Source organism: Dipodomys spectabilis, unplaced genomic scaffold, assembly GCF_019054845.1.
Source record: "Dipodomys spectabilis isolate Male_0828 unplaced genomic scaffold, ASM1905484v1 ptg000108l, whole genome shotgun sequence".
NCBI classification, from domain to species: domain Eukaryota; kingdom Metazoa; phylum Chordata; class Mammalia; order Rodentia; family Heteromyidae; genus Dipodomys; species Dipodomys spectabilis.
In genome coordinates, this window is record NW_024870785.1 from 4,906,146 (window position 1) to 4,928,364 (window position 22,219).

Genomic DNA, 22,219 nt, shown 5'->3' on the forward strand with positions numbered 1-22,219 from the left:
GGCTCAATCCTAGCTACTAAGGAGGCTGAGATCTGAGGATCCCAGTTCGCACACACACACACACACACACACACACACACACAGAATATGCTATATTGGAAAGCTGGGCATAGTGGTTTATACTTGTAATCATAGCTGCAGGGGAGGTAGACATCAAGGGGATTGAGGTTCAAAACCGGTTTGGGATAAAAGTTTGTGAGACTTCTCCCCCAATGGCTAGGTATGGTGGCATATGCCTGTTCTCCCAAGGGAAAACATGAGCTGAGGATGAAAGCCTAGGCTGGACTGGGCATAAGACACTACCTTGAAAATTGCCAATGCAAAAAGGAGTTAGAAGTCAAGTGGGACAGTGGTTGCCTAGCAAGTGGGAGGTTCTGAGTTCAATCTCCAGCCTGGTTAAAAAAATATATATGTTTATATATATACTCAGTGGATTAGAGAGCAAAGGAGTCAGAGTGTACAGAGTACAAATGCCACCTTTATGACTAACTTGTATTCACATTTCTAAAGTGCCTGTAGCTGGAACTATGACAGGTGTCCTAATTACTTTTAACCCAGAATCACTACAGCTATTCAAAAATGAGCTATGACTACCTCCAATTTTTAAAGGAACTAAAGCTAAAAAAGGTGAAACACCTTTTTCACAGTGTGTGAAAGAATTGGAAGTTCCCGACTTCAAAGCTTTTTTCCATTACAACCAATAGGTCTCAAACCTAGCTGGGCACAAAATTGTCTGGACAACTTGTTAAACCATTTCCTCAGATTCTCGCTTAAAACTGACTCAGACCAGGCACTGGTGGCTCACGCCTGGAACCCTACCTGCTCAGGAGGCTGATATCTGAGATCGCAGTTCAAAGCTAACCGAGGTAGGAAAATCCGTGAGACTTTTATCTCCAATTAACTACAGAAAACCGGAAGTGGTGTTGTGGCTCAAGCGGTAGAGCACTTGCCTTGAGCTGAAGAGCTGAGGGACAGTGCCCAGGCCCAGAGTTCAAGCGCCACAGCCTCCCCCTCAAAAAAGATTGACTCAGAAGATGGTGATACTAGTGATATTATTGTAGTAACTTTCTCTCAGGGCTAATGCTAGGATTAAGTTACTGTTATGGTACTCACTGGACACTGTTGAAAATGAACTATACAACTTATGGGTGGGAAAGGGAGGGAAAACCTGGGAGAGAGTGAGGGAAGGGGTAACATTGCCCGAAAAGAAATGTAATGTACTCTTTACCTGACTTTGTAAAAGTAACCCCTCTGTACATCACTTTTATAGTAAAAATAAAAAAATTGTACTAAATAACGCTAGAATATTTTATAATCTTCAAATTTAACATAGACATGGCTATGTTTTCACGATGCTTATTTTTCTTTCTGTTCATTTCCTACACAGAAAACTTTCCTGATGAAGTAGCTTGCAACCAGAAAAATATATCCCAGACTGTAAGTAAGCTTAGCAACATTATATATATATATTTTTTTTTTTGTGATGCCTATACCTGCTCATCTTGTTGCTCCTCTACCACTTCAATCATCTCTAGTAGTTTCTAATCTACAAATAAGAGCTTCCTTGTGCCTGGAGTGCTAGTCAAATATCTCCAGTTTGATCATCCCTTTGAAAAGTGATCGAACTTTGACATCAAGGCTGAGAAAGGGAGTTCAGAGAAGCTGTGAATTGTTTGAAGTAGGGGCTTCCTTGGAATAGAACATTGGGTTTTGGCTTGGAAGTGTGTGTGAATGCTACAAAATGAACTGGTGCTGGTCACCAGTTTCAGGTCTAAGACCTCTCAGTGTTAGCTGATGGTGTTTCCCCAATACCAAAGCGCTGCAGCTTGCGTTAGGTAAACCAAGAACGGTGGCCAGGCATGCCCTGGGCCTCTTTGGAGAGCCCCCAGTCCTGCATCCCCCTACCAATACCACAAGGCTACCAAGGACGGTCTAGTCTACTTCTAAGGCAACGCTAGGTATTATTCCCCTCTCCATCGAGGCGTGTGTGCGGTCGGTCCGTCTCGGCCGGCAGTCCTTCCCGCGGTGGAAGGCTGGGCGTGTACTTGTAGGTAAACACCCGGGCTAGCTGGCTCCGACACGGGGCTCGCTCGGGGGAGGAGAGGCGCGGCGTTTCCCCAAGACCACACAGCTGGGACAAGCGGGGGGTGAGGGGGGGGCGCGACCGAGCGCCGGTAACGGCCCGAATCCGAGGCCGGGGGCGCCTCAGAGGTGGGACCCGGGAAACCCGGAGCGGTGTTTTTCCCGGCGTGCCCCGCAGCGCAGTGAGGGGCGCCAGACACATCCCGGCGTGCACCGGGGAGCGCCCCGGGGCGACGGCCCCCCGGCTCCCGGAGGGGCCCGCGAAGTTACGCCGGTAGGCGCGACCTCCCTTAGTTTCGGGACCCCGCTGCCTGCGCTCCACCCTCCCGCCCCCCCCCCCCCTTCGCGGGTGGAACTCCGCGAGGGCCGGGAAGGAGACAACTTCCGACCACGCTCCCGTTCCGCGTGCGAACGACTTTCGGCGCCGCTTCGAGCACGGTGCCAGGCGATGAGCGGCGGTGGGCGGGGCCTCCGAGCCTCACGTGACCGCGCCTGGTAGCCAATGACGAGGCAGGTGGTCCGGCAGCGCGAGGCCTCCCGGACCCCGGCGCGGAGCGGCGCGGCGCGTGGGCCGAATCCCGTCAGCTCCGGCAGGTATACGCAGGCGCTTCACTTGACACGCGCTCCGTCCGTCCCCACGCGCCCGCTGGCGTGTCACCGGCGCGAGGTGTTAAGAGTCTGTCGTGGATGTTTTCACGGGCCGGAGGTGGGGGGGGGTGGTGGTGAAACGGCGAGGCGGGAGGGGGGGGGGGACTGCGAGCGTCACGTGCGCGCCGCAGCCAATCGCAGGGCGAGGCGCACCGACCGCTTCTCCCCGGCGCCCTGGGGTGCGACGTGTACAGCGACTTTCGCCCCAGCCCTCAAAAAGGTCTGAGCGCTTTTTTTCGACGCGCGTGTGCGGCCTGTAAAACCTGGCCGCGGCTTTCCCCGGTGTCCGGCTCCGCGGCGAGCACGGACGACAAGTCCTCGGCAAAATGGCTGCTGGAACGAGTCGCCGGGCAGGGGCAGCGCTGGGGCCGCGTGAAGGTCACATGACGAGGTTGGCAGCGCGTGCTGCTGGCGCGGGGACGGGGGGCGGGGAGGTGTGGGGAGTCACGTGCCCGCCCGTGGCGGCGGCGGCGGCGGCGGCGGGGGGTTTCGGGCGTCTGTGGCGGACGGTCGGCCCGCTTCTCCTCCTCCTCCTCCTCCTCCTCCTCCTCGCTCGAAGCGTGGCGAGCGTCGGGGAGAGGCCGGGTGGAGTGGTGGGAGGGGAGGCGGGATCGCGGAGCCGCGCGACCGGGGTGGGGCGGGGCCGTGGGGGGCGGCGCAGGCCTCAGGCTAGCTTTGTCGGGACCGTCGGAGTGCTCGCCCCCGCTCCCGGCTTCCCGTCTGGGCTGTCATCATCGGGCCCCAGTTACACGGAGATGACAAAAATAATGCTGGGCTGAGGGCCTAGCTCAGGGGTGAAATGCTGGCCTAGAACGTGTGAGGCTCTGGATTGCAAACAAGTTTCCACCGGTTATTATGGGCACCGTCCCCCCCCCCCTTCCCCCCCATAGACTCTATCACCCTCCTCCCTCAGCGATTGCTTCCCCAGTCATTCCAGGGTTCTAGGTAATTTGTCACAAATAGTCTGGACATTCTCCATCTTTACCCCGATTCCTTTTGTGCACGGTAGATAACCCATAAGGCTGACTACGAGGACCCAGACATCTTGCTTTGTTGGTGGTACTGGGGTTTGCCCTTGCAGGCGCTGAAACACCAGCCAGGCCTTCAGCCCTCCACTTCTTTTTCTTTCCTTTTTTTTTCTTTTTCTTTGTGTTTTTCATGGTTTCTGCTTTCAGCTCTAGTTCTTCAGTTTAGCAAGGGCCCAGGCCTGTGAAAATGGAGCATACATCCATTATATGTCATTATCGATGCATACCCCTGTGTTTTCTGGCGCTTGCAGTTGGCCCCAGGGCCTCAAGCATACTGGGCCTGGTCTTCTTTACCTTCGAAATTCATCGCATTACACCCTTTCTATTTTGTAGCACGCATTGGTTTACCGCTCAGAGCCTTTGAATTTTGTGGGATCTGAATCTGGAAAACATCTATTGAGTCATCATAACAGCAGTCAACATCTATATGTTTTCTGTTTTGGTAGTGCTAGGGATGGAATGGCAGGGTCTGGCCCATGTTGGACAAGTGCTCTGCCATTGAGGTACATCTATCACCTCATGAGTCCTTTTAGACATGCTCTCATTGCAGTCCAGGTGTGCCTCAAACTGTATTTTTCCCTGCATCAGCTTCCACACTGCTAGAATTACACCACCACGTCTGATCTCCATGTATGCTCAGTTCTCCTATATATTTCTTTTTTTTTTTTTTTTTTGTCAGTCGTGGGGCTTGAACTCTGGGCCTGGGCGCTGTCCCTCAGCTCTTCAGCTCAAGGCGAGCGCTCTACCACTTGAGCTACAGCGCCACTTCCGGTTTTCTGGTGCTTTATTGGAGATAGGAGTCTCACGGTCTCTCCTGCCCCGGCTGGCTTTGAACCACGATCCTCAGATCTCAGCCTCCTGAGTAGCTAGGATTACAGGCGTGAGCCACCAGCGCCCGGCTCCTGTATATTTCTTAAGTAACTTAGTTTTCTTTGCAAATCTATGAGGAAGTACTATTCCATTTTGCCAAAGAGCAAAAGGAGAGAATATAGCAAGAGAGGTAATGATTTGCAGTAAGTTATATGGTTGATAATTTTGCCTAATGAAGGTTCCTTTTAAATACCTGAGTGATTATAAAACCCATTTTGAAGAATGTGATTGTGAAGTAGGAAAATATTTGAAAGAGAAAAGTGGGAGGAGGTTCTAGTGAATATATATAAAAAAACGAGTGAACAGTTGTCCAGTTGTCCTAGCTGTTTGAAGCATAGCCACAAGAGCAGATAGCATAAAAGCAAAGATTGATAGTTATTACATAATATGCTCTTTTTTTTTTTTTGTCGGTCATGGGGCTTGAACTCTGGGCCTAAGCACTGTTCCTCAGCTCAAGGCTCAAGGCTAACACTCTTACCACTTGAGCTACAACCATTTCCGGTTTTCTCGTGGTTTATTGGAGAAAAGAGTTTCACTGACTTTCTTGCCTGGGCTGGCTTTGAACTGCAATCCTCAGATCTCAGCCTCCTGAGTAACTAGGATTACAGACATGAGCCACCGGTGCAGGGCACTAATAATATGCTCTTTCATTGGTAGTAACACCATGAAGTTAAAAGACAGATTTGCTTTTTTGATACTCATTTAGCATAATTACAGACCCTACTTTGTGCTAGCCAGTTTTTCAAGTGTAGAGGATACAGTGCAGCAAAGTCTTACAAACTGGAAAAATAATTGGGTTAATGATCTTAATATCCAATATTTAGGGAAAATATGAATAAGTAATCACAAATAAATAAAAACCAATAAATCTGGGAATGTGGCTTAGTAGTAGAGTTTACTTAGCATGCATGAAGCCCTGGGTTCAGTTTTCTGAGTACCACATAAACAGAAAAAGGTGGAAGTGTTGCTATGACTCAAGTATTAGAGTGCTAGTCTTAAGTAAAAGAAGCTCAGGGATAGTGTCCAGGCCCTAAGTTCAAGCCCAAGGACTGGCACGCGCACACACACACACACACACACACACACACACACACAGCATAGTAATTTTCACTATAAACAATATAAAACCAGTCTACATATAGGCATAGATGTAATGATAATATCTGGCATTTGCATTGGGCTGTCTTTGAAGTATGATCCTCAGATCTCAGACTCCTGTAGCTAGGATTCCAGGTGTGAGTCACAAACACTTGGCTTTTTTTTTTTATTTTTAATTTTTTTTTTTTTGGTCGGTCGTGGGGCTTGAACTCTGGGCCTGAGTGCTGTTCCTAAGCTCTTCAGCTCAAGGCGAGCACTCTACCACTTGAACTACAGTGCCACTTCTGGTTTTCTTTTCTTTTCTTTTCTTTTTTTTGGATCCAGTTGTGGGGCCTGAACTCTGGGCCTGGGCGCTGTCCCTCAGCTCTTCAGCTCAAAGCTAGCGTTCTACCACTTGAGCCACAGTGCCACTTCCGGCTTTTTTCTTTTTGCTTATGTGGTGCTGAGGAGTCGAACCTAGGGCTTCATGCATGCAAGGCAAGCGCTCTACCACTGAGCCACCTTCCCAGCCCCCTACTTCTGGTTTTCCGGTAGTTTATTGGAGATAAGAGTTCCACAGACTTTCCTGCCCGGGCTGGCTTTCAACCGCGATCCTCAGATCTCAGCTTCCTGAGTAGCTTGGATGGCAGGCTTGAGCCACCGGCGCCCGGCTGCATTTTTTCTCCTGCTTTTTCTGCTTATGTGGTACTGAGGAATCGAACCCAGGGCCTCATGCATGCAGGGCAAGCACTCTACCACTGAGCCACCTTCCCAGCCCTACTTTTACTTTTTCACTGGTAAATTGGAGATAAGATTCCCATGACCTTTTCTGTCCAGGTTGGCTTTGAACCTTGATCTTGAGAGCCTCCTGAGTAGCAGTGCCCCACCAGTGCCCGCCCCCCCTTTTTTCTTTCTCTTGTTGAGTATAAGTCTTTTTTGGTGCGCAGTTGTACTTGTTTTTATTGGTTCCATGAGGCTGGGGAGGTGGCTCAGTGATAGAGTGCTTGCCTTGGTTCCATGATTCTGAGTGAGTGATAGCAACCTGTTTAGGGTAATTTAGCTGGGCGCTAGTGGCTCACGCCTGTAATCCTAGCTACTCAGGAGGCTGTGAGGATCGAGGTTCAAAGCCAGCCCAGGCAGGAAAGTCTGTGAGACTCTTATCTCCAATAAACCACTAGAAAACCAGAAGTGGCACTGTGGCTCAAGCAGTAGAGCGCTCGCTCACCTTGAGCTGAAGAGCACAGGGACAGTGCCCAAGCCCAGAGTTCAAGCCCCATGATCAACAACAAAACAAAACCACAACAACCAAAAAAACTGATAATTTTCTGGGCACTGGTGGCTCACACCTGTAATCCTAGCTATAGGAGTCTAAGATCTGAGGATCACACTTCAAAGCCAGCCCAGGCAGGAAAGTTCCATGAGACTCTTACCTTCAGTTAACCACCAGAAAACTAGAAGTGGAGTTATGCTCCAAGAGGTAGAGCACTAGCGTTGAGCAAAAAAGAGTTCAGGGACAGGAACCAGATCCCGAGTTCACACCCCATGACCAACACCAACAAAAAAATTGGTAAGTCTTCAGAGTCACTTTACATTTGCTCTGTAGGTTTCCTAATTTCCAAATGTATTGATCCCTCACTGCATAGAATTTCCTCAGAACTGCCGGGCGCTGGTGGCTCACGCCTGTAATCCTAGCTACTCAGGAGGCTGAGATCTGAGGATCACGGTTCAAAGCCAGCCCGGGCAGGAGAGACCGTGAGACTCCTATCTCCAATAAACCACCAGAAAACCGGAAGTGGCGCTGTGGCTCAAGTGGTAGAGCACTAGTCTTGAGCTGAAGAGCTGAGGGACAGCGCCCAGGCCCAGAGTTCAGGCCCCACGACCGGATCCAAAAAAAAAAAAAAATGTATCTTAGTTCAGATACGTTAGGAGTGTTTTAAACTTCACGGTTGTATAATGCTTATTGTTTGGAGGCAAGCTATTATAATAGGTTCTTCCTTTACTTGCCCACTTTGCCACCTACCTTCTCAGTAGTCAAGAATTCTATTTTAGCATTATATGTGTACTTTGAGCTCTTTGCTAGAGGAGGAACCTGATGTAATAAATCCAGTAGACTCAGCAGTACTCACCCCAGGAATGTCCTTTAAATTGTTTTGTGGAAGGAGGTTTAATGGTGCGAACTGTGGGGGTGAGGATTTCAGTCTGTGAGCCCTAAGTATGGATGATTATTTTGTCATTCAGATGTGAGCCTGTATTTACTGCCTATCATATGTGGGTATTGCAGGGGTGTTGGGGACCTGTGAAAGAAACAAAAGCTAAGGCCTCACGCGTCTTGCACATGACGCCTTGAAAATATATATAGTTGAAGAACTAACAGGATTAAAAAGGAATTGAATCTTAGTAAGCACATGTCAGTAAGCACAAAGTGCTGTACTATCGAGGACTTTACTGACACCCCTGCTTAGGTTCTGACTTATGTGTGGTCTTACCTATTTTCAGCAGTTTTTGCTTGACTCGCAAATCTTGTATTTGCATCCCCCCCCACCCCCTTTTTTTCCTTCTCCTGGTTGTGGGCCTGGGCGCTGTCTCCGAGCTTTTTCACTCGAAGCCACGGCACCACTTCCTGTGTTCTAGTAGTTAACTGGAGATGAGTGTCACTATGGGGGTGGGGGTGGGGATTTCATTGACTAGGCTGTATTCTAGTCAATCGTATCTCTTCTGTCACAGGCCCTTGCTCCTCCGGCCCTGCTGAGGTTTCAGTGTTCTGTTTTCATAATTGCAAATAACCTATTTTGACAGTATCCAGTCTCTTTTTTGTTTTGCCAGGCCTGGGGCTTGAACTCAGGACCTGGGCTACTTTTTTGCTCAAGGTTAGCACTCTACTACTAGAAACACACTTCTGGCTTTTTCAGAATAGTTTATTGGTGATAAGTGTCTTACAGACTTGTCTGCCTCGGTTTGTTTTGAACCATGATCCTCAGATATCAGCCTCCTGAGTAGCTAGGATTATAGGCATGAGCTACTGGTACCCAGCTTCAACCTCTTTATCTTCACCAATAGGCATTTTTTTTCTTTCTTGCTTTTTTTTTTTGTTTTGTTTTGGGTCATGGGGCTTGAACTCTGGGCCTGGGCACTGTCCCTGAACTCTTCAGTTCAAGGTGATCACTCTACCACTTGAGCCACAGCGCCACTTCTGACCAATAGGCATTTTGTTAACCATATCATGGTTCCATTCTGATGGTTCTCTGTCTGTCTGTTGTTGTTTTGTATTGGTACTTGAGCTCAATGATTTTATGTTTGCTATCCAGACCTTCTACTGGTTGAGTCAGGGCCCCAGTCTTTTTTGTTCTGGTTATTACTGCTGCTGCTACTACTACTACTACTACTACTACTACTACTACTACTACTACTACTACTAGGCTGGGCGCTGGTGGCTCACGCCTGTATTCCTAGCTATTCAGGAGGCTGAGATCTGAGGATCGCGGTTCAAAGCCAGCCCGGGCAGGAGAGACTGTGAGACTCCTATCTCCAATAAGCCACCAGAAAACCGGAAGTGGCGCTGTAGCTCAAGTGGTAGAGTGCTCGCCTTGAGCTGAAGAGCTGAGGGAAAACACTCAGGCCCAGAGTTCAAGCCCCACGACCAACCAAACAACAACAACAACAACAACAACTATTATTATTATTATTATTATTTGGTCATGGGGCTTGAACTCTGGGGCTGGGCACTGTCCTTCAGCTGTTCACCTCAAGTCTCACAGACTTTCCTGCTTGGACTGGCTTTGAACCACAATCCTCTGATCTCAGCCTCCTGGGTATCTAGGATTACAGGCATGAGCCACTGGTGCCTGGCTTGTTCTGGTTATTTTTGAGATTGTGTCTTTTTTGCCTGGGTTGGCCTGAGCCACAATCTTCCTATTTGTGCTTCTTGCTTTAGGTAGTATTACTGATGCCAGCCACCATTCCCAAACTTTTTGTTTTGATGGGTGAATCTCAAACTTTTTCTGTGTGTGTGTGTACACACTGGGACTTGAACTCATGGCTTCTGAGCTCTCAGTTGCCTTTGTTGCTGAGCAACATTCCAGTCATACCTCCAGTTCTGCCTTTTTTATTTTTTTGGTGCTAGTCCTGAGGCTTAAACTTTGGGCCTGGACACTGTCCCTAAATCTTTTTTTTTTTTTTTTTTGGGGGGGGGTCTGGTCGTGGGGCCTGAACTCTGGGCCTCTGCACTGTCCCTCAGCTCTTCAGCTCAAGACTAGTGCTCTACCACTTGAGCCATAGCACCACTTCCAGCTTTTTGCTTTTTGCTTATGTGGTGCTGAGGAATCGAACCCAGGGCCTCATGCATGCAAGGCAAGTGCTCTACCGCTGAGCCACCTTCCCAGCCCTGTCCCTAAACTTTTTTGCTCAAGACTAGCATTCTACCATTTGAGCCACAGCCCCACTTCAGACTTTTTGGTAGTTAATTAGAGATAAGAGTCTCTTGGAGCCAAGCGCTGGTGGCTCACGCCTGTAATCCTAGCTACTCAGGAGGCTGAGATCTGAGGATCAAGGTTCAAAGCCAGCCCAGGCAGGAGAGACCGTGAGACTCTTATCTCCAATAAACCACCAGAAAAACCGGAAGTGGCGCTGTAGCTCAAGTGGTAGAGCGCTCGCCTTGAGCTGAAGAGCTGAGGGACAGCGCCCAGGCCCAGAGTTCAAGCCCCATGGCCGACAAAAAAAAAAAAAAAAAGAGTCTCTTGGATTTCCCTGTCCAGGTTGGTTTTGAACCGAGATCTTCAGATCTCAGCCTCCTGAGTAGCTCAGTTACAGGCATGAAAGAAAAAAGCCGGAAGTGACGCTGTGGCTCAAGTGGTAGAGTGCTAGCCTTGAGCTGAAGAGCTGAGGGACAGCGCCCAGGCCCAAAGTTCAGGCCCTACTACCGGACCCCCAAAAAAAAAAAATTACTTGGCCGTGGTTTACTGTCTAGCACAGAATTGGTGCTTAACAAATTAAGTGATCATATCTTTATTTTCATATGGGTAATCTAATAGGATAGATAACCTAGAGAATGTTGAGTGCAATGAAAATATTGCCTGTGTATAATGTTTATAATTTAAAATTTATATGCAGATAATTTGCAGTGCACTCAGGTTGTTTGAATAATCTTCAGTCTTTAAAATCAGTATTGCTGAGGCTGGGAAGATGGCTCAGTGGTAGAGTACTTGCCTTGCATGCATGAGGCCCTGGGTTCGATTCCTCAGCACCACATAAGCAAAAAGCTGGAATTGGTGCTGTGGCTCAAGTGGTAGAGCGCTAGCCTTGAGCTGAAGAGCTGAGGAACAGCGCCCAGGTCCAGAGTTCAGGCCCCACAACCGGACCCCAAAAAAAAAAAAATCAGTATTGCTTTTCCATTTGGTGAAATACTGTTATGTTGAATCTTGCTTGTTTTCATTTGGTCACCTTTGTATGGATCTTATACCTATGGAGTGCTTTTTTTATTTTTATTTTTGAGAGGGTATGCTTTCCTTTTCCTCTCTTTAAGAAAGTCTTTAGCTAATGTGCTAAAGAAGGTACATTTCTTCACAGAACCGTGAAAATGCCATCCTTTGAGCCCTCTGCTGGAAAAGCAGAATCAAGTCACAAATAATGTCTATTTATTTACAATGATCCCTCACCTGTGGGAGTTACATTTCAGAGACCACCCTATCCAAGCCCCTCCCCAGCGATAGGTGCAAATCTGTGAAGTAGCAGTGTTAGTTATCTAGCTATATAGTGGTTCACTTACTGCTACTTTGTGGATTTTCAACTATCATGGGAGTCTCTGAAACGTAACTCTGTGATAGGTGAGAATTGACATATATATATATGTCATATATATATATATATATTTTTTTTAACCTGTGATAAAAGCTGGGTGCCAGGATTGTGGTTCAAAGCCAGCCCAGGCAGGAAAGTCTGTGAGATTCATCTCCAGTTAACTACCAGGAAACTGGAAGTGGTACTGTGGCTCAAGTGGTAGACTACTAGCCTTGATCTGAAGAGCTGAGGGACAACACACAGGTCCAGAGTTCAGGCCCCACGACCGACCAAAAAAACCCCCACAAAACCTGTGATATAGGGGCTGGGAAGGTGGCTCAGTGGTAGAGCGCTTGCCTTGCATGCATGAGGCCCTAGGTTCAGTTCCTTAGCACCACATAAGCAGAAAAAGCCGGAAGTGGCGCTGTGGCTCAAGTGGTAGAATGCTGGCCTTCAGCTGAAGAGCTAAGGGACAGCGCCCAGACCCAGAGTTCAGGCCTCACAACCGACAAAAAAAAAACAAAAACAAACCCACAAAAAACCTGCGATACAGTGAAGCTGTAATAAGTGAACTGTAATATAGCCAGGGATGACTGTATTTATTAGACTGGTCCTGGGGCTTGAATTCAGGGCCTGGGCACTGTTCTGAGCTGCTTTTGGTCAAGGCTAGGGCTCTACCACTTGAGCCACAGCTCCATTTCTGGCTTTTTCCGTGATTAATTGAAGGTACGAGTCTTTGGGGAAAGTATCCCAGTTTATCATGTTGAGTTGGCATAGTACAGAAATGACTAGCCAATTAGTCTAAAAATGTTATTTTTTTTCTGTTTCTATAGAGGTAATGCACTCACTATATTAAATATGTTGTCTTATCAACAGGACTTTGATTATAGAAGCTATTACAATATTGTCTAAATTATGAAAAATATACCTTTTCCTTTTCTTGTAACAGTTATTCCCTGCCCTCCAGTGGTTAGATCATAACTAACAGTTTCGGTAAGGATAAAGTTTATAAAATCTGTTGATTTTAGTTGATAACTTAAAATCAGACCTGTTTTTTTAAAATTTATTTATTGTTGTCCTGGTGCTTAAACTCTGGGCCAGGTGTTGTCCCTGAGCTTTTTTTCCTCAAGGTGAGCACTCTACCACTTGAGACATAGCTCTCCTTCTAGCTTTTTTTTTTTTTTTTTTTTTTTTTTTTTTTTTTTAAGTGGTTTATTGGAGCCAGCTCAGGCTGGCTTCAAACCAGGATCTTCAGATCTCATGATCCACTACAGTCTGACTTGGTTTACTTTTTAGACACAAGTTTCTCTCTTTTTGTCCTCTTTGTGTCTGCTATGTCTAGAGCCCACCTTAAACTACGTAGCTTGACCTGCCCATTCCTTTGCCATCAGGTGTTCTAGTATTTTTAGGTGATTGGTTTCACTACATTTTCTGTGTCTTTATTGAAGTGCAAAGGTCTTGCCCCAGTGTGTAGGCTCTCATTCTGTTTTTGTTGTTGTTGTTGTTTTTTGGTTGGTCATGCAGGTTGAACCTGGGTGCTGTCCCTGAGCCTCTTTGTGCTCAAGGCTAGCACTCTACCACTTGAGTCACAGTTCCACTTCCTGTTTTTGAGTGGTTGTTTGGTGATGAGTCTCTCTGGGACTTTTCTGCCCCTCCTGGCTTCGAACTCTGATCCTCAGATCTCAGTCTTCTGAGTAGCTAGGGTTACGGTATGAACCACTGGCCTCTAGCTTCTCAATTTGTTTTGAGTGTGTCATTCACTCCAACATGCAAAGTAGTTTATCTTTCATCTGTCCTTTGGTTTGGATTGCTCTATCTTCTGGCAGAGAGTCACTTTTTGTCCTGTATTGTATGCTGTACTGTCACTGATGAAAAGAAGCTGACAAAAAAGGAAAACAAAAAAATAAAAATACAGGGCTGAGAATGTGGCTTAGTGGTTAGAGTGCTTGCCTAGCATGCATGAGATCCTGGGTTCAATTCTTCAATACCACATAAACAGAAAAAACCAGAAATGGCACTGTGGCTCAAGTGTAGAGTATTAGCCTTGAGCAAAAGCAGCTCAGGGAAGTGCCCCAGCACACACACACACACACACGCACGCACGCACGCACGCACGCACGCCCTCCCCCCCTGGAAATCTTAGGCAAAATATAAGCAATATAATATGTGTGAATATAAGATATAAGAGAGAGCCATCTCCCTTTGATCTTTTTTTTTTTTTTTTGGCTGGTCATGGGGCCTGAACTCTGGGTCTGGGCGCTGTCCCTCAGCTCTTCAGCTCAAGGCTGGCACTCTACCACTGGAGCCACAGCGCCACTTCCGGCTTTTTCTGTTTATGTGGTGCTGAGGAATTGAACCCAGGGCCTCATGCTTGCAAGGCATGCACTCTACCGCTGAGCTACCTTCCCAGCTCTCCCTTTGATCTTTCTCTCTCTCTCTCTTTTTTTTTTTTTGGTATACTAGAGGTTGTATTTGCTACAGATGCTCTACCATTTGAGCCATGCCTGAGTCTGGAGTGAAGTTTCTTTTTTTTGTTGTTGTTGTTGGTCATGGGGCTTGAACTCTGGGCCTGGATGCTTTCCCTCAGCCCTTCCAAGGCAAGTGCACTACCACTTGAGCCACAGTGCCACTTCCAATTTTCCGGTGGTTAATTGGAGATAAGAGTCCCATGGACTTTCCTGTCTGGGATGGCTTTGAACTGGGTTCTTCAGATCTCATCCTCCTGAGTAGGATTACAGGTGTGAGCCACCAACACCTAGCTCTTTTTCTTATTTTGTAGGTCATGGGGCTTGAAATCTGGGCCTGGGCGCTGTCCCTCAGCTCTTCAGCTCAAGGGGAGCGCTCTACCACTTGAGCTACAGCGCCACTTCCGGTTTTCTGGTCGTTTATTGGAGATAGGAGTCTCATAGTCTTTCCTGCCCGGGCTGGCTTTGAACCGCGATCCTCAGATCTCAGCCTCTTGAGTAGCTAGGATTACAGGCATGAGGCATCTGGCTCTTTTTATTTTCTTAAAGGTTCCTTTTTTGTTTTTCTAAAGGTGATGTACAGAGGGGTTACAGCTATGTAAGTCAGGTAAAGAGAACATTTCTTTTTTTTTTTTTTTTGGTCGGTAGTGGGGCTTGAACTCTGGGCCTGGGCGCTGTCCCTCAGCTCTTCAGCGCAAGGCAAGCGTTCTACCACTTGAGCTATAGCGCCACTTCCAGCTTTTTTGGTAGTTAATTGGAGATAAATGTCTCATAGACTTTCTTGCCCTGGCTGGCTCTGAACTGTGATCTTCAGAGCTCAGCCTCCTGAGTAGCTATGATTACAGATGTGAGCCACTGACACCCAGCTCGTGTAGCCATCTGAGCAGTGTATAATGTGCCAGTATTCCCCGTTGTCAGCATATAGTATTTGTTGACTATTAGAAACATACATGTATGTTCTTAGGTGTTTATAAGCCATCTAAACCATACACTTTCTAGGCCAAATTGTTTACATTCATTCCATGCACTCTTCTGTGGCTCTACTTTAATAAAATGTCCTTGAAAATTTGATTAAGGAAAATCAAGGGAAAGATTTTTGTATTAGGCTGAATCAACAAAGTTATGATAACTGAATTACAGTAATAAAGTGAAACAGTATCAAATTTAGTAATTTAGTAGCACCAATGATGGCTTAGACACTCAGGAGGTTAACATCTGAGGATGGTTAGATGATTTGAAGCCGCCCAGGCAAACAAATCCTGAAGACTCCACCTCCAATTAACCAGCAAAAAGCTAGACTAGATACATGGCTCAAGTAGTAGAGTACCACAGGAAATAAAGTTTGCTTTTTCAAGTATCTGGCATTTCACAGTTTGCCTAGAGTAGGGAAAGACAACCAGAAGGAAAGTTAATTTCCTTTCTTCCATGCAGATTGTTCTCACAGATTGTCCAATTAGAAATATTTTTTTTAGGGGTTGGAGGTGTGGTTCACTTGATAGAGCACTAGCCAGTGAGAGAAAGTATGGGGTACCAAGTTCAAATCTCAATCTTGGACCAAAAAAAGAAAAAAATGTTTTGGTGTTAACTTGTCTCTTGGGGTACAAGGTTGTTAACTAGTCATTCATATCTTTGGGACAGGTATTTTAATGTTAACACAGTTTGTCTCAAAAAATATATTTTGGCCAGGTGCTGGTACATACATGTACACACAAGCAAAGACAAGGTTTTGTTTGTTTTTTTAATTTGTTGATTCACAAATACAAATTTTTTATGATGAAACTTTTAGACCCTTGAGAAAAAGGCATTCTTGGATATTACTCTTTTTTTGGGGAGGTGGGGGGGGTCGGTCCTGGGGCTTTGAACTCAAAGCCTGGGTGCTGTCCCTGAGTTCTTTTGTTCAAGGCTAGTACTCTACCACTTTGAGCCCCAACTCCACTTCTGGTTTTTGAGTGGTTAATTGGGGATAAGAGGTTCACAGCCCTGGCAGGCTTGGAACCATGATCCTCAGAACTCAGTCTCTTCACCTCGGATTACAGGTGTGAGCCACCGGCATCCTGCTTGAGTGGGATATTCTGACAGAGCAGTCCCCGAGGTTCTTGGAGTCAGGTGAGAAAGTATTGCTACTTTAAAAATTTTACCTAGGATCTTGAGGGCTCTTAGGTGTCAGTTTCAGAATTTCATGTCTGGATACTTGTTTTCCGATTCTCATTATTCCATCATCGTTTCTGCTCAAGTTGTCTGGTATCTCGGGAAAAGCAAAACAGAAAGATGATCCTATCTAAATGGAAAGTAGGTCAATTCGATCCTGGTGGATCCTTTCAATCCCATTCTCTTCATAGCATCACATCGGGGAGAGCGGCATGTTCCAAACTTTTGCTAATTCTTCCTTTTTGCTTATTTTTATTTGTCTCACTTTTAAGCAAATCTTCCTTTTTACTGGCACGGCAACACACAGAACAGCTGGTAAGGGATAAAGGAGAGAACTTGGTTTGGTTGGTTCGTTTACTCAACCGGCCGGCACTAAGTAGTGGGCAATATTTTCTTTGCACGTCATTCATTGAATGTCTTGAAGACTAAATTAATACACACTAAAGCCCGGATAACTGTCAGGCCAGCGTCTGGCTTCCTTGTTTGATCACGACCTCTGTCAATCAGGCATTTTAGTGGCAGCGCCTCTTCCTTGTCCCGCTCAGGTCTTTTTCGTGGTCCTCCTTCCTGAGTGCTGCCAAGAAGCACCCGGTCTCCAGGCCTCGGCTTCGCGGTTTTCCGACGCCCGGCGCGCTCGAGCCCACCGCCCCCAGGCGGAAGCCCGGAATCCCCGCGGGGCTGGCGCGGCCCGCGGCGCGTCGTGTGGGTGGGGCCGGGCGCGGCGGGGCGGGGCCGGCGCGGGCGGGGAGGGGTGGGAAGCTCGGCCTTGCAAGGCCCGGCGGGCACTGCTTTCAGAATATTCACGAAGCCTTCGAGTCCCAGGCTCTGGAGACTGGGTCTCTCCCTCCGGCCTCGCCTATTTCCATTCTCGAAGCTTCAGTAGGCTTTTCCGGGTTGCCAAGACGTGACGCGGCGGCGGCTTCGGCCTTGGGGGCGGGTCCCCAGGGTCTCGTCGCCGCTCCCAGGCCGTTTGGCCTCCCGTGCTGGGGGAGGGGCAGGGAGCTGCTGCTCGCGCCTTTCATTGCGCCTGCGCGGCGGCTGGGAGCGGGTAGGCGCGCGTGCGCGGTGACGTGGACGTCCGGTGCGCGCGCAGGCTCTTCAGCTGAAGCGGACACACGGTGTTCGAACCGAACAGAATAACACGCCCCCAGCGGGACGTGAAGGACTCCGAGTGAGGCCGGCCCCGCCCCGCACGGTAACTCTGGCCTGGGTGGAGGGCGTCGATTTGGTGCTGGCCCGGTCGGAGTTTCTCTAGACTTTGAAGCTCCGGTGTATTTGAATGGCTGGAGCCGCGTTCTGCTGAAAGAGCTTCGCACGCCATGGCCGGGCCGGGCCTTGCGCGGGGCCGCCCTTGCCGCCGCGCGCCCGTGGCCCCCTGAGCGAGGCCGCGCAGGTCGCCTCGCGCGCCGCCGGCCGCACTTCCGCGTCGCGCAGCGAGCCGACTGGGAACATCGACGCCAGAGACTGCAGCCACGAGGCGGGCGGGGTGAGAAGCGCCCTTGGCGCGGCCCGGCGCTCGCGTGCGTGGGGGGCCGCGCCACATGGTACGATCCGTGACGATCTCCCGCCGGACGCTGGTCTCGCGTATGCGCCTGGCGTCTCGGAGCTCAGGTCCTGGGTTCCAAATCTCCACGGGAAAACGGCGCCGACGTCGCTTTGCTAAGGCACGAACGGGTGCAGCGTTTTGACACCTGTGCAACCATCGCTTCTAGCATGTAATTTCGGGTCAAATTGAGGGAAGACGGCGAGTTTACTAAGGAGGGCTTGGAAAGGAGTTGTGAAGCAGTGGGGGACTTTGTAAACAAAGGACCTGTGATTCGTTAGGTGCAGACTTGGGGGCGGGGAAAGCAGGTGGGAAGAGCAGGTGTTATTTTCTCTTTGCTCTTTGTGGGACAGCCTTTGGCTAGTTTGTGGAGCCCCTTCCCGCAGGGCCCCGCCTTCCCGCAGCGTGCGGGACCCAGTCAGCCGCTGTGAGCCCTCACAGAGTTGGGCGGGGGATGTTCCAAGATTGTAGAGAAGACGTGAGAGGGGAACGTTTGCCTGGCCTTCCGACCCCCCAGAGGGCCGCGTGCCCCAGGCAAGAGAGTGGAGGCGGGACTGTTGAGGGAACCTTGGTGTGGGGACCTCGGGAGACCCCCAAGTGCGCACTGCCTTTGAGCGCGGCTGGCGTCCTCGGACGCGCCGCGCCGCGCCTCCCCGAGCGTGTCGTCCTGGGGCTCTGCGCTCAGTAAGCGGCCGGCTCCGCTCCTTTCTTTTGAAAAGAGCACGACGCCGCTGCCCGGCGGCGCGGAAGGTGCTGGGCCGGCGAAACGGCCTCTGGGAAGGGGGGTGGCGGGCGGGCTGGTCTCCACGGTAACGGAGGGCGCCGGGTCCAGCCCGCGGTGCGATCACCGAGTTCGGGCTGGCTGCACGTGACCTGTCCGGCTTCTCTCCCCCGGAAGAGCTTTCCTCGCGGCATTTTTTTTTTTTCTTTCACGTGGTTCTTGGCCAGCTGTGCTCTGCAGTTGCAAAGCGGTGATTTGGGGCCCTTGAGGGTCGACGGCGACTGCCCTTCTGGCCCTTTGCACGGGTATGAAATCTGCATTAGTCTTTTATTGCAGTTGTCAAGTTCTCTTTCCAGCAGTTGTGAGTGTTAGGTCCATTTAACTAAACCACAAGCTATGCCTAGAGGAAATGTGCTCTAGGTACTTTGGCACACTTTAAATTTGACAGCTTTCCGATTTTACCATAAAAAGATTCCTCTTAGTAACTTTTAGGACTGAGAGTTTGCTAGCCTGGAGTTGTAGCTCTCGATTGGAACCTTATTCCTGAACCAACAGTAACACCTGATCTATGGCAAGAGAAGTGGGTAGAAATATTTTAGGACTTTGCAATTTTGCAATTAGCGCTCTAAAGCGCTACCCTGCAATGGTGGGATGGCAAAATGTCCAGTTATTGTTGTTTGCTCCCATACTTCCTGTTGTTTACGTGTTGTTTTAAAACATTTACCAGTATAATTGATAAATACAAAAATTTGAGCAGACTTTTTCAGATTTGAGTTTCCAAAACAGTTCAACTTAACCTTTTCCTCATAATGAAAAATTAAGGAACAAACATCTGAGATCTTAGTGCCTGTCATACAATAATTAACTTATTGTATGAAAATTTGGTTAGCTTGAGTAATTCAAAACATTCAGAATGTGTCATTTGAATATTCCTATTTTAGAAGTAGTAGAATTGATTTAGAGTTTGCTTGGGTGTAGTTTAAACTTCTTAGGAAAGTAAAAGCGATTTGGATAAAACAATTTTTTAGTACAGCATGTAAATCATTGAATTAGGTAACCGCAAAGTGAACTAAAGTATTTTGTGGGTTGAATTTACTATTACTGTAATAAAGATTTCCCAGAGAGATCACTAGTAAAACGACATTTAGAATAAAGACTAAAACAACTTTTAGAAATTGCTTTACAAAAAAAAAAAAAAAAAGAAATTGCTTTAAATCATTTTCTTTCTTTTTCTTTTTTTTTTGTCGGTCGTGGGGCTTGAACTCTGGGCCTGGGCACTGTCCCTCAGCTCTTCAGCTCAAGGGGAGCGCTCTACCCCTTGAGCCACAGCACCACTTACTGTTTTCTAGAGGTTTATTGGAGATAAGAGTCTCAGGGATATTTCTGCCCGGGCTAGCTTTGAACCGCGATCCTCAGATCTCAGCCTCCTGAGTATCTATGATTACAGGTGTGAGCCACCTGCACCTGGCTGCTTTAAATCATTTTCTGCAAAAGAGTGTGTATATTCTGATGTGACATTTCTTTCTTTTTTTGGGTCGGTCGTGGGGCTTGAACTCTGGGCCTGGGCGCTGTCCCTCACCTCTTCGGCTCAAGGCGAGCGCTCTACCACTTGAGCTACAGCGCCACTTCCGGTTTTCTAGTGGTTTATTGGAGATAGGAGTCTCACAGTCTTTCCTGCCCGGGCTGGCTTTGAACCGTGATCCTCAGATCTCAGCCTCCTGAGTAGCTAGGATTACAGGCGTGAGCCACCAGCACCCGGCCTGATGTGACATTTCGAGATATTACTGATACTTATTTTTCCCATAATGAAAGTTTAGTTTATATATAGTTGGCTTTATAAAACTAAGCTTGATGATGAAAACCTGAACTGAAAAATTTTGAATGTATATTGTATGTATGCTAGAACTGTAGTTCTTTTAAAAGGTTTAGCAAGCCATATACGTGGAATTTTTAGATACTTAAGGAAGCCAGTTTTTTTCCCTAGCAATTTCTAAAATACATTGACTTTTTGCAGTTAGCTTATGGTTACCTTAGACCTTAAAGTGGTATTTGTGTGTCTGAAGCAACTGAATATTCTGAACTGACTCCACTTTTGATTAGAAAATATAATGCAGTATCTAGCTCCAAAAAATAGCAATATGTTTAGTGTGTGTGTGTTGGTTGTGGGGCTTGAACTCAGCTTGGGCACTGGCCCTGAGCTCTTCAGCTCAAGGCAGGTCCTCTACCTCTTGAGCCACAGCGCCACTTCTGGTTTTCTGGTGGTTAATTGGAGATGAGTCTCACAGACTTTTCTCCTTGGGCTGGATCATGATCTTCAAATCTCAGCCTCTTGAATAGCTAGGATTATAGGCATGAGGCACTGGCACCTGGCTGAAAATAGTTTTTTTTTTTTTTTTTGGTGTTGCTGAAGATCAGACCCAGGGCCTTGAGTCATATTTATTATTATTATCATTATCATTATTATTATATGTATGTTTATTTATTGCTAGTCCTGGGGCTTCAACTCAGGACCTGACACTGTTTCTGAGATTCTTTTGCTCCAGGCTAGCACTCTACCCCTTGAGGCATAGCATACCACTTTTGGCTTTTTCTGTTTATGTGGTACTGAGGAATCAAACCCAGGGCTTTATGCATGCTAGGCAAGCACTCTAGCTCTAAGCCACATTCCAGCCCCTGAACGTATGCATTTGTATTTGAGATTTTTTTTTTCTTCATGCTGAAAGTGGGGTTTGAACTCCAGATTTCATGTACTTGTTCAGTTTTTTTGCTCACAACTGGAGCTCTACCACTTGATTCATGCCTTCAGTTCTGTCTTTTTTTTTTTTTGGTCAGTTGTGGGGCTTGAACTCTGAGCTTGGGTGCTGTCCCTCAGCTCTTCAGCTTAAGGCTAGTGCTCCACCACTTGAACAATAGCATCACTTCTGTTTTTCTGGAGATAACAGTCTCATAGACTTTCCTGCCCAGGCTGGCTTTGAACTGAGATCCTCAGATCTCAGCCTCCTGAGTAGCTAGGATTACAGATGTGAACCACTGGTGCCTGGCTCTTTTTGTTGATTAATTGGAGGTAAGGGTTTCACAAATTGGTCTGCCTGGGTTGGCTTTAAACTGCAGTTCTCAAATCACAGCTTCCTGAGTAGGTAGGATTATATATGTGAGCCATCAGCTCTCAGTTATACTTCTGATATTTTTACATTTTCCTCTACTGTAGAAATTTTGTCATTTTGCACTTCTAGTAATATGTTAGATGTGAATGTTGCTTGACTTACACCATTTGCTTTTGTAATACTTCTACTGAGCTTTGATTATTGCCAGTATGATAGATTAAAAAATAATATTTCAGAATGTTTTAAATCTGTATTTCTTTTACTTTGGAACTGCATATTATCATGGGCACTTGCTTTTCCTAGCCTTGAATCATTTTTTCAGTTATGGTTCTCATTGATTTGAAGGAACCCATGGGAACAAGTTATTTGTACGTTTCAAATAGCCTTTGCCAGTTAGTTAATTGCCTTTTTATTTTGTTTAGATTTTATTTGACAAGGTTTAAAATTTTATGTAACATTGAATGTATCAAAAATATATTTTTTTCTTTTCTTTTTTTTTTTGTCAGTCCTGGGGCCTGAACTCTGGGCCTGGGCATTGTCCCTCAGCTCTTCAGCTCAAGGCTAGCACTCTATCACTTGAGCTATAGCACCACTTCTGGCTTTTTCTGCTTATGTGGTGCTGAGGAATCAAACCCAGGGCCTCATGCATGCAAGGCAAGCACTCTACCACTGAGCCACCTTCCCAGCCCCTTCAGTAATATTTTTTAAAGCTGGGCATCAGTGGCTTACCTGTAATTGTAGCTATTCAGGAGGTTGAGGTC

The 22,219-nt window shown here is 47.4% G+C and overlaps 2 protein-coding genes across 10 annotated transcripts in view; one reads left to right on the forward strand and one right to left on the reverse strand.

Annotated features, from left to right (window-relative positions):
- The window catches only part of Ehd4 (EH domain containing 4), a 738,029-nt gene that overhangs the window by 486,573 nt on the left and 229,237 nt on the right, over window positions 1-22,219 (reverse strand). The window lies entirely within an intron of this gene.
- The window catches only part of Mga (MAX dimerization protein MGA), a 79,236-nt gene continuing 59,670 nt past the window's right edge, over window positions 2,654-22,219 (forward strand). For 5 of the 9 annotated variants that reach the window (XM_042687874.1, XM_042687877.1, XM_042687875.1 and 2 more), the window contains exon 1: window positions 17,231-17,285. The gene's annotated coding sequence lies outside the window, so the exon portion shown is untranslated. Of the gene's footprint in view, window positions 2,677-17,203; window positions 17,286-17,553; window positions 17,635-18,626; window positions 18,660-22,219 lie in introns of those variants that run through there. The other 4 variants (XM_042687872.1, XM_042687869.1, XM_042687870.1 and 1 more) reach the window with 4 other exon arrangements.